The following is a 16,335-nucleotide window of genomic DNA, read 5'->3' on the forward strand; positions in this document are numbered from 1 at the left end:
ATTCCCAAGTGTTGTGGGAGGGACCCAGCGAGAGATAATTGAATCATGGGGACAGGGCTTGTGATAATGAATAAGTCTCACGAGATCTAACTGGTTTTACAAAGGGGAATTCCCCTGCGCATGCTCTCTGTATTGTCTGCTGCCATGTGAGACGTGACTTCGCTCCTACTTTGTCTTGTGCTCTGATTGTGAGGCCTCCCCAGCCATGTGGAGTTGTGAGTCCATTAAATCTTTTTTTTTTTTTTTTAATAAGTTACCTAGTCTCAGGTAGGTCTTTATTAGCAGCATGAGAACAGACTAATACAGATGCATACTTCGTTAGTGGTATTATAAATTGTTATAATATTTATAGAAAGCAATTTAAAATTATGTGAATGGAGCGCTTCAAGTACTCATACTCCTTGAGAAAACGTTTCCAATTTGGGGACCTAGAGAAAATATTTAAAACATGGAAAAGCTAAGAACATTCAGATATTCAGAAAATTCCTTAGAAGAGCAAAGATAAAAAAATAACCTAAATCTCCAACAATAAAGAACTTGTTAGGTCACTCTACTTAATGAGATATAGTGTACCTATTGAAAACAATGACAATGTTAACATGAAAAGGTGTCCAAAATTGCCTGCCATCCAGAAAATGGCAGGGTACTATATATTAAGAACATTTGAAATATTCATACCCTTTGACACAGGATTTTCATTTTAAGAATCTAGCCTAATGCAATTATTTAAGATACATACAGGCCGGGCACGGTGGCTCACGCTTGTAATCCCAGCACTTTGGGAGGCTGAGGCGGGCGGATCACGAGGTCAGGAGATCGAGACCACAGTGAAACCCCGTCTCTACTAAAAATACAAAAAAATTAGCTGGGCGTGGTGGCGGGCGCCTGTAGTCCCAGCTACTCGGAGAGGCTGAGGCAGGAGAATGGCGTGAACCTGGGAGGCGGAGCTTGCAGTGAGCCGAGACTGCGCCACTGCACTCCGGCCTGGGCGACAGAGCGAGACTCCGTCTCAAAAAAAAAAAAAAAAGATACATACAAAAATCTGTGCACAGAAAATTAGCAAGATGGCCAAACAGGAACAGCTCCAGTCTACAGCTCCCGGGGTGAGCGATGCAGAAGACGGGTGATTTCTTCATTTCCAACTGAAGTACTGGGTTCATCTCACTGGGGCTCATCAGACAGTGGGGGTAGGACAGTGGGTGCAGTCTACCTAGTGTGAGCCGAAGCAGGGCCAGGCATCGCCTCATCTGGGAAGTGCAAGGGGTGAGGGAATTCCCTTTCCTAGCCCAGGGAAGTGGTGACAGACGGCACCTGGAAAATTGGGTCACACCCACCCTAATATTGCGCTTTTCCAAGGGTCTTAGCAAACGGCACACCAGGAGATAATATCCCACGCCTGGCTCAGAGGGTCCAAAGCCCACAGAGCCTTGCTCACTGCTAGCACAGCAGTCTGAGACCAAACTGCAAGGCAGCAGCGAGGCTGGTGGAGGGGTGCCCGCCATTGCTGAGGCTTGAGTAGGTAAACAAAGCAGCCCAGAAGCTCGAAATGGGTGGAGCCCACCTCAGCTCAAGGAGGCCTGCCTGACTCTGTAGACTCCACCTCTAGGGGCAGGGCATAGCCAAACAAAAGGCAGTAGAAACCTCTGCAGACTTAAATGTCCCTGTCTGACAGCTTTGAAAAGAGTAGTGGTTCTCTCAGCACGGAGTTTGAGATCTGAGAATGCTCAGACAGCCTCAAGTGGGTCCCTGAAATCCAAGTAGCCTAACTGGGAGGCACCCCCCAGGAGGGGCAGCCCGACACCTCATATAGCCGGGTACCCCTCTGAGATGAAGCTTCCAGAGGAACGATCAGGCAGCAACATTTGCTGTTCAGCAATATTCACTGTGGTGCAGCCTCTGCTGCTGATACCCAGGCAAATGGGCTGGAGTAGACATGTAGCAAACTCCAACAGACCTGCAGCTGAGGGTCCTGACTGTTAGAAGGAAAACTAAGAAACAGAAAGGACATCCACACCAAAACTCCATCTGTAGGTAACCAACATCATCAAAGACCAAAGGTAGATAAAACCACAAAGGTAGGGAAAAAAACAGAGCAGAAAAGCTGAAAATTCTAAAAATCAGAGCGTCTCTCCCCCTTCAAAGGAACGTAGCTCTTCGCAAGCAACAGAACAAAGCTGGATGGAGAATGACTCTGACGAGTTGAGAGAAGAAATCTTCAGACGATCAAACTTCTCAGAGCTAAATGAGTAAGTTCGAACCCAACGCAAAGAAGCTAAAAACCTTGAAAACAGATTAGATGAATGGCTAAATAGAAAAACCAAAGTAGAGAAGTCCTTAAATGACCTGATGGAGCTGATAACCATGGCACGAGAACTACGTGACAAATGCACAAGCTTCAGTAGCCGATTTCATCAACTGGAAGAAAGGGTATCAGTGATGGAAGATCAGTTGAATGAAATTAAGTGAGAAGAGAAGCTTAGAGAAAAAAGAGTAAAAAGAAATGAACAAAGCCTCCAAGAAATATGCGACTATGTGAAATGACCAAATCTACGTCTGATTGGTGTACCTGAAAGTGATGGGGAGAATGGAACCAAGATGGAAAACACTCTTCAGGATATTATCCAGGAGAACTGCCCCAATCTAGCAAGGCAGGCCAACATTCAAATTCAGGAAATACAGAGAATGCCACAAAGATACTCCTCCAGAAGAGCAACTCCAAGACACATAATTGTCAGATTCACCAAAGTTGAAATGAAAGAAAAGATGTTAAGGACAGCCAGAGAGAAAGGTCGGGTTACCCACAAAGGGAAGCCCATCAGACTAACAGCTGATCTCTCGGCAGAAACTCTACAAGCCAGAAGAGAGTGGGGGCCAATATTCAACATTCTTAAAGAAAAGAATTTTCAAATCCAGCCAAACTAAGCTTCATAAGTGAAGGAGAAATAAAATACTTTACAGACAAGCACATGCTCAGAGATTCTGTCACCACCAGGCCTGCCCTACAAGAGCTCCTGAAGGAAGCACTACACGTGGAAAGGAACAACTGGTACCAGCCACTGCAAAAACATGCCAAAATGTAAAGATCATCCAGGCTAGGAAGAAACTGCATCAACTAGCGAGCAAAATAACCAGCTAACATCATAATCACAGGACGAGATTCACACATAACAATTTTAACTTTAAATGTAAATGGGCTAAATGCTCCAATTAAAAGACACAGACTGGGAAACTGGATAAAGAGTCAAGACCCATCAGTGTGCTGTATTCAGGAAACCCATCTCACATGCACAGACACACATAGGTTCAAAATAAAGGGATGGTGGAAGATCTACCAAGCAAATGGAAAACAAAAAAAGGCAGGAGTTGCAATCCTAGTCTCTGATAAAACAGACTTTAAACCAACAAAGATCAAAAGAGACAAACAAGGCCATTACATAACGGTAAAGGGATCAATTCAACAAGAAGAGCTAACTATCCTAAATATATATGCACCCAATACAGGAGCACCCAGATTCATAAAGCAAGTCCTTAGTGACCTACAAAGAGACTTAGACTCCCACACAATAATAGTGGGAGACTTTAACACCCCACTGTCAACATTAGACAGATCAACGAGACAGAAAGTTAACAAGGATACCCAGGAATTGAACTCAGCTCTGCACCAAGCAGACCTAATAGACATCTACAGAACTCCCCACCCCAAGTCAACAGAATATACATTTTTTTTCAGCACCACACCACACCTATTCCAAAACTGACCACATAGTTGGAAGTAAAGCACTCCTCAGCAAATGTAAAAGAACAGAAATTATAACAAACTGTCTCTCAGACCACAGTGCAATCAAATTAGAATTCAGGATTAAGAAACTCACTCAAAACCGCTCAACTACATGGAAACTGAACAACCTGCTCCTGAATGACTACTGGGTATATAACGAAATGAAGGCAGAAATAAAGATGTTCTTTGAAACCAACGAGAACAAAGACACAACATACCAGAATCTCTGGGACACATCCAAAGCAGTGTGTAGAGGGAAATTTATAGTACTAAATGCCCACAAGAGAAAGCAGGAAAGATCCAAAATTGACACCCTAACATCACAATTAAAAGAACTAGAAAAGCAAGAGCAAACACATTCAAAAGCTAGCAGAAGGGAAGAAATAATTAAATCAGAGCACAAGTGAACGAAATAGAGACACCAAAAACCCTTCAAAAAATTAATGAACCCAGGAGCTGGTTTTTTGAAAAGATCAACAAAACTGATAGACCACTAGCAAGACTAATAAAGAAGAAAAGAGAGAAGAATCAAATAGATGCAATAAAAAAATGATAAAAGGGATATCACCACGGATCCCACAGAAATACAAACTACCATCAGAGAATATTACAAACACCTCTATGCAAATAAACTAGAAAATCTAGAAGAAATGGATAAATTCCTCGACAAATACACCCTCCCAAGACTAAACCAGGAAGAAGTTGAATCTCTGAATAGACCAATAACAGGCTCTGAAATTGTGGCAATAATCAACAGCTTACCAACCAAAAAAAGTCCAGGACCAGATGGATTCACAGCCGAATTCTACCAGAAGTACAAGGAGGAGCTGGTACCATTCCTTCTGAAACTATTCCAATCAACAGAAAAAGAGAGAATCCTCCCTAACTCATTTTATGAGGCCAGCATCATGCTGATACCAAAGCCTGGCAGAGACACAACAAAAAAAGAGAATTTTAGACCAATATCCTTGATGAACATTGGTGCGAAAATCCTCAATAAAATACTGGCAAACTGAATCCAGCAGCACATCAAAAAGCTTATCCACCATGATCAAGTGGGCTTCATCCCTGGGATGCAAGGCTGGTTCAACATATGAAAATCAATAAATGTTATCCAGCATATAAACAGAACCAAAGACAAAAACCACATGATTATCTTAATAGATGCAGAAAAGGCCTTTGACAAAATTCAACAACTCTTCATGCTAAAAACTCTCAATAAATTAGGTATTGATGGGATGTATCTCAAAATCATAAGAGCTATCTATGACAAACCCACAGCGAGTATCATACTGAATGGGCAAAAACTAGAAGCATTCCCTTTGAAAACTGGCACAAGACAGGGATGCCCTCTCTCGCCACTCCTATTCAACTTAGTGTTGGAACTTCTGGCCAGGGCAATCAGGCAGGAGAAGGAAATAAAGCGTATTCGATTAGGAAAAGAGGAAGTCAAATTGTCCCTGTTTGCAGATGACATGATTGTATATCTTGAAAACCCCACTGTCTCAGCCCAAAATCTCCTTAAGCTGATAAGCAACTTCAGCAGTCTCAGGATACGAAATCAATGTGCAAATATCACAAGCATTCTTATACACCAATAACAGACAAACAGAGAGCCAAATCATGAGTGAACTCCCATTCACAATTGCTTCAAAAAGAATAAAATACCTAGGAATCCAACTTACAAGGGATGTGAAGGACCTCTTCAAGGAGAACTACAAACCACTGCTCAATGAAATAAAAGAGGATACAAACAAATGGAAGAACATTCCATGCTCATGGGTAGGAAGAATCAATATCATGAAAATGGCCATACTGCCCAGGGTAATTTATAGATTCGATGCCATCCCCATCAAGTTACCAATGACTTTCTTCACAGAATTGGAAAAAACTACTTTAAAGTTCATATGGAACCAAAAAAGAGCCCGCATCGCCAAGTGAATCTTAAGCCAAAAGAACAAAGCCAGAGGCATCACGTTACCTGAATTCAAACTATACTACAAGGCTACAGTAATGAAAACAGCATGGTACTGGTACCACAACAGAGATATGGTTCAATGGAACAGAACAGAGCCCTCAGAAATAATGCCCCATATCTACAACTATCTGATCTTTGACAAACCTGACAAAAACAAGAAACGGGGAAAGGATTCCCTATTTAATAAATGGTGCTGGGAAAACTGGCTAGCCATATGTAGAAAGCTGAATCTGGATCCCTTCCTTACACCTTATACAAAAATTAATTCAAGATGGATTAAAGACTTACATGTTAGACCTAAAACCATAAAAATCCTAGAAGAAAACCTAGGCAATACCATTCAGGACACAGGCACAGGCAAGGACTTCATGTCTAAAACACCAAAAGCAATGGCAACAAAAGCCAAAATTGACAAATGGGATCTAATTAAACTAAAGAGCTTCTGCACAGCAAAAGAAACTATCATCAGAGTGAACAGGCAACCTACAAAATGGGAGAAAATTTTCGCAACCTACTCATCTGACAAAGGGCTAATATCCAGAATCTACAAAGAACTCAAACAAATTTACAAGAAAAAAACAAACAACCCCATCAAAAAGAGGGCAAAGGATATGAACAGACACTTCTCAAAAGAAGACATTTATGCAGCCAACAGACAGATGAAAAGATGCTCATCATCACTGGCCATCAGAGAAATGCAAATCAAAACCACAATGAGATACCATCTCACACCAGTTAGAATGGCCATCATTAAAAAGTCAGGAAACAACAGGTGCTGGAGAGGATGTGGAGAAATAGGAACACTTTTACACTGTTGGTGGGACTGTAAACTAGTTCAACCATTGTGGAAGTCAGTGTGGCGATTCCTCAGGGATCTAGAACTAGAAATACCATTTGACCCAGCCATCCCATTACTGGGTATATACCCAAAAGATTATAAATCATGCTGCTATAAAGACACATGCACATGTAATGTTTATTGCGGCACAATTCACAATAGCAAAGACTTGGAATCAACCTAAATGTCCAACAACGATAGACTGGATTAAGAAAATGTGGCACATATCCACCATGGAATACTATGCAGCCATAAAAAAGGATGAGTTCATGTCCTTTGTAGGGACATGGATGAAACTGGAAACCATCATTCTCAGCAAACTATCGCAAGGACAAAAAACCAAACACCGCATGTTCTCACTCATAAGTGGGAATTGAACAATGAGAACACATGGACACAAGAAGGGGAACATCACACTCCAGGGACTGTTGTGGGGTGGGGGAAGGGGGATGGATAGCATTAGGAGACATACCTAATGCTAAATGACGAGTTAATGGGTGCAGCACACCAACATGGCACATGTATACATATGTAACAAACCTGCACGTTGTGTACACGTACCCTAAAACTTAAAGTATAATAATAATTAAAAAAAAACAGGAATTCACTTCCTGTTCCAATCATAGGAGAAGAGAAATTTAAAGCTGTACATATATGCATTCTAGTAGTGTACGTTATTAATAAAGCCATTTTAATATAAAATTCATTCAAAATTTAGAAGTGTTCATAATAATTATGCAACAATATGAGATCTAATTGTAGAGGGAAAAAATCCTGAGACAGAATAACATGAAATGTGATGGTTTAGTCCACTCAATATTCTATTCACCAACACATAAATGTAGCTAAACAGCCTATACTGAGCTTAAATTGTGTTCGATTCACATATTTCGGCGCTTGCTTGGTCAACCTTGGAGCAAGTCCACTAGACCTTGTATTAGTCCATTTTCACACTGCTATAAAGAATTACCCAAGACTGGGTAATTCATAAAGAAAAGAGCTTTAATTGACTCACAGCTCCGCATGGCTAGGGAGGCCTCAGGAAACTTACAATCATAGCAAAAGGTGAAAAGAAGCAAGGCACATCTTACGTGGTGCCAGGGGAGAGAGTGAGATGGGGGAAGTGCCACACTTAAACTATCAGATCTCATGATAACTCACTCACGATTATCACCAGAACAGCAAGGGGGAAACCACCCCTATGATCCAATCACCTCTCACCAGGTCCCTCCCTTGACACATGGGGATTACAATTCGAGATGAGATTTGGGTGGGGATGTGGAGCCAAAACATATGAGACATCTAGTGCTGGAATGAGAAGTGTCCTGGAAGAGAAGTCATTATTCAGGAAAGACTAAGTTAAGGTAGATATGTTGAACCTCATGACAATGTTTCAGTTGTCAATTTTTTTTATTTCCAAGGTTAGACTATATATATGTCACTCCAATTTCTCTCTGATCCAGGCTCCCGCCCCAGGCCCTCCTCCACTTCAGATCTTATTTATGTGTCCTAGGAAAAGAGAAGGGTTGAAATAAAAACTCAAAAGTTTACTTTCACTAAAATCTTCTTTAAAAGATACTCAGTAGTATGAAGTATTCATGTTTAGGTAGCTCCTCTCTCCTTAACAGAATGTGTAATGTAAACAGGGAGAGAGGTGCCCTTCCCAAGTTCTGACATAAGTCCATGCAGGAAGATCAGTCATGTGGCCTAACAAATAGGGAACTAATTTACACATACAGCAGCATCTAGTGGGAACAACAGTGTTATGGGACAGAGGACTGTAAAAGAAGAGGGGGTGATGTGGTCCTTTTTTTTTTTCCCCCAACTACTAAGGCCTGTGTTTGTGAACACGTATGAGGCAATCCTCTTGAAAACTGCTACAGAACTTGGGGGACATTGACATCCACCTTAACTATAAGGGCAAAAGCCAGTAAAGCACTTTTTGTAACAAAGAAGTTTAGTTCTATTTTAACTGTCTTTTAGAATGGTTCAAAGTAAACAGTAGGGAAAAGGCTAGAATAAAAAGATACTTTGGTAGAGACAGGGTTTCACCATACTGCCCAGGATGGTCCTGAACGCCATAATACCCTAATGTTGCCTGTGTTCCTGTGTATTGCTAGGAGACTGTCAGATGGTAACACGTGGGTGAATTAATGGCTCTATCACAACTTTAATGGAGAACATCTTTCTACCTGGAGTCCATGAAGCCTGGGAGCTCCTGGATATGCTCCAGGGCAGGGGTTGTCAATTTTTTGGCTTCTCTGGGCCACACTGGAAGAAGAAGAATTGTCTTGGGCCACACATAAAATAAACTAACACTAACAATAGCGGATGAGCTATTTTCAAAATCGCCAACACACACACACACACACACACACACACACACACACACACACAAAAAACCTCATAATGTTTTAAGAAAGTTTATGAGTTAGTCTTGGGCCACATTTAAAGCTGTTCTGGGCTACATGTGGGCCACAGGCTGTGAGTTGGACAAGTTTGCTCTAGGGGGATCCAATTCATATGTTCTATGTGAATTTTTAAAATATGTTTTTCAGGCCAGGCATGGTGGCTCATGCCTGTAATCCCAGCAATTTGGGAGCCCAAGGTGGTGGACTGCTTGAGCTCAGGAATTTAAGACCAGCCTGGGCAACATGGTGAGACCCTGTCTCTACATAAAATACAAAAAATTAGCCAGCCACGGTGGCACATGCCTCTGGTCTCACCTACTTGGGAGGCTGAGGTGGGAGGACTGCTTGAGCCCAGGGGCTGGAGGTTGCAGTGAGCTAACATCACACCACTGAACTCCTGCATGGGTGACAGAGTGAGACTCTGTCTCACAAATAAAATAAAATGTTTCTCATCATCCTCTGAAAATTAAACACTGGCCAGGCACAGTGGCTCATGCCTGTAATCCCAGCACTTTGGGAGGCCAAGGCGGGTAGATCACTTGAGCTCAGGAGTTTGAGACCATGCTGGGCAACATGGTGAAACCCTGAATCTACAAAAAAATACAAAATTTAGCTGGGCATGGTGACATGCACTTGTTGTCCCAGCTACTCAGGAGGCTGAGGTAGGAGGATCGCTTGAGCCCACGAGGCAGAGTTTGCAGTGAGCCGAGATCACGCCACTGTACTCCAGCCTGGGGGACAGAGTAAGACCCTGTCTCAAAATAAAAAACAAACAAAACAAAATACCTAAGTACTAACATAAGCATATGAGCACCCCACTCATTATCAAGCAATTCAATGCAATTTCAGTGCCATAATTGTGTTCATAGTTAGGCTTGGTGTCATGTGCTCTCCTTAAACGCTAGGGTTTGCTTTTAATGTATTCATAAGCAATGCCTAACTGCTGCTGAGGAGGCCTGTCCAAATGTCATGGCAATAGCCTTCCATCTACTGCTGCTGTACTCATATTAAATATTCTGGCAGAAAGTGATTTTTACTGTAGCCAAAATTTGTAACTAAGGCATTTGCACTAAATAATAAATCTTTAATTTCTCAAGTTACATAGTAAATTGAAACTTTGTTATTTTTGCTAAGGTAAATTAAGCACTACTTGATTTAGGGCCAGAATTAAGGAAAAAACTGGGCTTATATGTCAATGCTTTGTTTGCACCAAGAGCAGGCCAAACAATGTTATAGCACATTTGTACAAAAATGAGAGATTCTGCAATGGACTGATTAGAAAAAGTAGGTGGAAAAATGAGGCATATCACATCAAACAGAGTAGGGAAGTATACATAAGGCAGACTCAAAAAATCAGAGCTACACTAACCCTTTCCATATTGGTATTTTCAGATGACGTTCTTCTGGTCTTTGCATACACCAACTTGAAATGACTGCAACACCAGTGAGCATAAAGGTAAACTGTCTAAGAATTGTTTGTTAAATACTTTCTTTTTATTTTCAGCCTTTTTTTTTTTTTTTTTTGAGACTGAGTCTCACTCTGTTGTCCAGGCTGGCATGCTGTGGCACCATCTTGGCTCACTGCAACCTCCACTTCCTGGGTTCAAGTGATTCTCGTGCCTCAGGCTCCCCAGTAGCTGGGATTACAGGTGCATGCCACCACACCCAGCTAATTTTTGTATTTTTAGTGGATACGGGGTTTCACCATGTTGGCCAGGCTGGTCTCAAACTCCTGGGCTCAAGCGATCCACCCGCCTCAGCCTCCCAAAGCGCTGGGATTGCAGGCGTGAGCCACCATGCCTGGCCTATTTTCAGTTGCATTATTAATATAACTAAATCATCAAAATAATGGCTCAGTAACTAAAATAAGCTTATTATCAATATTTTCAAAATTAAAGTGATAATTGCCATGACATAAATCTCCAAATCATTTAGGCAACACATAAAACATAAAACAAGCAAGTAAATCTGTCTAGTAATAAATCAAAATTTTGGAAATTCAATGTAAATAAAACAACACCTTCATTTAATTAAGACTGTTTAAATTATATTTCTTAAGGCCTATTTTCGTTTATTTTGAAATTTTAATTTGTAAATCTAGCTAGATTTGTTTGAAAAATAATTTAGTATACTAAAATCATGGGCTCTGGAGCCTGTATGGTCTAGGTTTGAGTTGCACAGCTGACATCTATAAGCTGTGGGATCTTGAACACATCATATAGCCTATCTCTTTCTTAGTTTCCTTATCTGTAAAATGGAGATAAGAGTAGCACCAAAAATCCCACCATAATTTTTTAAGTGAGATCCAAAAAATTAGGAGTATGAGCTTTGGAGCCATACTTCTTGGATTTTTTACCTGAATTTCCCTTCTCCTCCTGTGTGTTACTACAAGGTTTTATTAAGCCTATCTCATAAGGTTGTTGTTACAAAGATTAGATGAGTGTCTGTGTGTGCATATATGTGCATGTACTCCAACCATCCATCTAACCATCCATTCAAAGTGCCTTCATTATTAGTGTTATGGGTTTACAGTTGTAAGCACAATAACAGTAAAGAGTTTACATTTGGTTTCATGTATGCACATTAAGTAACATTTTGATACAGTATCAGAGTCTAAAAGGCAATGAGGAGCAAACATAATTTTTTTTTTTTGAGACGAAGTCTCATTCTGTTTCCCAGCCTGGATTGCAGTGGCACAATCTTGGCTCACTGCAACCTCCGCCTCCCAGGTTCAAGCAATTCTCCTGCCTCAGCCTCCTCCGTAGCTGGGATTACAGGCATTTGCCACCACGCTCGGCTGATTTTTGTATTTTTAGTAGAGACGGGGTTTCACCATGTTGGTCAGGCTGGTCTCGAACTTTACTCATATATGACTAAAATATAAGACACCATATTTTTTAAATTATATTGTTACCATCCTGTATATCTTAAACTATGTTTGTTTTAACCGTACCAGAAAACACACTATTTCTGAAACTCCTTAGAGCAGTGAAAGTTTGACAATACAGCAAGGTTTCCTAATATTTTGGTGGTCTACCCTCATGACACATTTTCTTTGTCTATCTAGAAAGCACTGTAGCACTAAACTATACATGCTAACAGGATAACAATTGCTAGTCAGGGGACTCCTTGACACCTGCTAAATCCAGCGTAGCTTTATTTCTGCTGATTAAATTTAACTGTTTAGCATAGTTTCATTTAACATGTGAAAATATTGCTGCAGAAGAAACAGTATCAGTGAATGAAGTAAAAAAAAAAAAAAAAAAAAAAGAATTTTTTTCGGTTGGGCACAGTGACTCACACCTGTAATCCCAGCACTTTGGGGAGGTGGGTGGATCACCTGAGGTCAGGAGTTCGAGACCAGCCTGGCCAACATGGCGAAACCCTATCTCTACTAAAAAAGTACAGAAATTAGCCAGGCGTGGTGGCGGGCGCCTGTAATCTCAGCTACTCAGGAGGTTGAGGCAGGAGAATAGCTTGAACCCGGGAGGCAGAGATTGTGGTGAGCCGAGATCGTGCCACTGCACTCCAGCCTGGGTGACAAGAGTGAGATTCTGGCTAACAACAACAACAACAACAACAACAATTTTCAATAATGTGGCACAAGTTACTTGTAACAAACAGGACTGCTACCTTTCTTATCCAGGTGTGGATTCCTATTAAAAGACTATTCTCACGGTTTAGAGATATTTTGTGTTTAGAGATCTTTTTTGTCTCACCTTTATGGTTCTGTAAAAACTTTAAATGTTTTTGGAAATAAAATGCTATCTAAATCACAAAGTATTAATTAGTTTTTAAAGAAGGATAGGAGTGGATATTCATTTGCGTTTTGGCTTAGTCTTTTTCTATCAAATAATACAGCCATCATAATTTCTTTAGAAATGAGCTGGGATATAAATAAATAATAAAAGCAAATGCTGATGATACACATTTTCTGTTACTGTGTCGACACAACATCTTTCTCCTTTGTTGGCATATTTGATTAAATTACTTCATTTATTTTTGCCATGCATGAGATAGTTGTGTAAATTTATGAAAAAATTTTCATAGGTGTGCCTTCCTTAAAATGTTTCATTAATGCTCTATGCTCAATTCTGGATATAACAGTGGATACACTTTGGATTACAGCCAATAGATGGCACTGCTCTCACTAGGTAGCAAAGACCACATAAAGGTCTCATTACAGGCACAAATTATTAAGACTAAATATCTGCTCAAATCTGAATTTTTCATGATGAGAGACATATTAAAACATAATAAGTATTTAAAAATCTATACTTAATAGTTACTGAATATGAGAGGCCAATTTAAGGCAACCAATTTACTTATTTACCTAAAAACATTTATTGAGTGCCTACTATCACTAGGCACTACAGATATAAAAATGAATAAGATATTTCCTGGTCTCAAGTAATTATACAATAATACGGTAAGTAATATTAGTAATGGAGATGGTCACAGAGAAGTACGGGGGCTCATCCTGGGGATGGGATGGATCGGTGAAAGCTTTTTAGAAAGGAGATGATGCATGAGCTAGTAACCAAGGGGTGAGGGGAGGGGGGAGGTTGTTGGTATACCATATTTTGAACAAAGGGAAAAGCAACAGCAAGGACCAGAATATAAGAAATAGCATAAAAGCATAATGTGGAAAGTATGACTCAGAACATGTCGAGATAGGTTTATATCTCTGTTAGGAGAGCTCTAAAGCACTCAGAAGGTATGCTATCTTTTAAGAAATTTGCACTTCATCCTTCATGAAGACTGGAGGTAGGAATCAAACACAGTGGCTGTTGTGGGTAGTCCAGGCAGCAGGCACTAAAGCTTTAACCAGAGCAGTGGCAATAAAGGGTGGAGAGGAAGACATGGTTTTGAGAAATATTTAGGGGATGAGTGTTAGTAAGATATGGTATTTAAATGTATGTGGGAGATTAGGGATGAGAACCAAGGCTGACATTCAAGACAAGATATTTCTAAGGTCCTTTTGAAATGCCACTGATAATTTCTTACTGATTATTCTTTTAATTGCTATTACATAAAGTGTAAGGTGCCGTCCTGCTCTTATCCATCCAATCTTTATTCTTTCATAGCACTCTGCACTTTTCCTTCTAAAAACTTATAATTTATAAGAATTAGAGCACAATATGCTTGTTATATATTTATTTGGCATCTGCTTCTTCTATTTATTAAATTACACTTCATAAGGACAGAGTCATCTCTCCTGATCTGGTTCATCATTCCATATCTATTACCTAGCCTGGTACATAACTGACACTCAACAAATATTTGTTGAAGAAACACATATTTCTGAAGTTCCAAGATCTACAAATGCTCTGCTTGGCTGATTACTTTCTATCAGGATCAAACACTACTTAAGGCCACATTTGGTAATACCCACAAGAGATGCTGCCTATTCATTAAGTAATTTAGCTTTTTTCAGTGACAGCTTTTCTCACCAGGGTAGGAATGAGTCTTTTACACATATCAAGTTAGAAGCTATTTTAGAGTGTAATAGGTGCTCTCTGCTCGTGTCAGCTTTCTCAGGGACAACAACCAAAATAACACTCTATAAAACCAAGAAATGTGCTCTTTCACCTTCTGAGTCTTGCTAGGGTTTCTACCATGTCCACTTGCTTCTCCTTCTCTCATGGATATTAATTTACTCTTATGGATTAATATTCTTTCTCAAGGCTACCTTAAAATACCACAGTGGTTGGTCAATTCTCTGAAGCTCAACTATCTTTTAAAGAAAAAAATTTCCCCACTCTCATATTTTTATTTTTTCCAGGTTTACTGAGGTCTAACTGACACATAAAACTTATATACATTTAAAGTACACAATGTGATGTTTTGATATATGTATACACTGTGAAATAATTGCCATAATCAAACTAATTAACATATCTATTACCTTATATATTTACCTTTTTTGTGCTAAGAGTATTTAAGATCTACTCTCTCAGCAATTTTCAAGTATAAAACAGTATCATTAACTCTAGTCACCATGCTGTATGTTAGATTTCCAGAATTTGTTCATCCTGCATAACTGAAACTTTGTACTCTTGCAGTATGTGTGTAGAGGAAAAGGGGAGTACAGAGGGCTGTATTTTTTAAAAGACACCCAAGGTTTCCAGCAATTTTCTCTGTGTCAGTTTCTTTGGAATTTCAGGGAAAAAATGAAATAGATGAAAGGAAATAAAAATATTTAATTTTTAAATCTAAATATTAAAGGCTGGATTTAAAAATTAGATTATACATCTATTCATAATAATTATTTATTTGAAGAATAAGCTGTTCTGGAGCATTTAAAATATTCATCCAATAAATAAAAAAATTAGCATATACTTTTTACAACCCATATACCAGGTGCTAAGGGACTATATAAGCAGTACAAACATGAGTTTAACCTTAAGGAATTTATAGTTTAATATGGTAGCTAAGATATAGATACAATAATGAGCATAAAGTATTCTAATTCTTAACATTGTTAGAGAGGTACTATAAGTTGGTATGGTAGTTCTGTATAGGGAATGATTAATTTTGACTGGAGATATAAGAAAGACATATCAATGACTTATATCGATGACTGATAAAAGCAAGCACTTGTATTTTAATAAGTGCCACTTTTGTCACTGTAAAATTTCTTCTAGAAATACATATTTATATAGAAACTGACAAACAAGGAGAGTAGATTAGTATAAACATTTTATAAATTGTAACAAAGGTGATTGCGTGAATGAAGGAGGGAAGAAAGAAGTAATATTGGCATTGCATTAAAAGTGATGTTAAAGAAATTTCATTGTAAATTTTGCCATATGAGTACCATGTATCTGGGAATAACAATGTATGAGATATTTTAGCAATTATCTTTTAAGATACTTCAAAATTTTCTAAACTATATTACTTTATATTTAATGTTTATATAATATTCTTTAAATGGAAATCAGGTGTTCCTCAATTAGTATTGATTTGTGTTATTTTAAAACATATTTTTAAAAGTTGCTTCTCTAAATTTATCAAACTCTCAGAATATACTACACTTAACTTTAGAATAAACCTGGATACAGCTAACAATGTTACATTTGTTATTTACAGTTAGTACTTGATTACAGCTCCCTTAAAGGTAACACACAAAAGCTATGTAATCAAGATTTGTATTCATTCCTGGGAAAAACCAAATAACATAATTAATTTTCGAATAAACCAATTTAAAAAATTGAACTTAGGTTTGTTATGTGGGAAATATTGTGATTAAAGTTTCTTGATTACATTTAAAATATTTATTTTGCTAAATTATAAAAGAGCCTTCCCAAAAAGTTGAAAGCAATCCATT

General features: G+C 39.0%; 1 protein-coding gene across 3 annotated transcripts in view; it reads right to left on the reverse strand.

Moving 5' to 3' along the window:
- The window catches only part of LOC116463394 (serine/Arginine-related protein 53), a 454,054-nt gene that overhangs the window by 218,944 nt on the left and 218,775 nt on the right, over positions 1-16,335 (reverse strand). The window lies entirely within an intron of this gene.

Source organism: Hylobates moloch, unplaced genomic scaffold (genome assembly GCF_009828535.3).
Source record: "Hylobates moloch isolate HMO894 unplaced genomic scaffold, HMol_V3 SCAFFOLD_35, whole genome shotgun sequence".
Classification (NCBI taxonomy): domain Eukaryota; kingdom Metazoa; phylum Chordata; class Mammalia; order Primates; family Hylobatidae; genus Hylobates; species Hylobates moloch.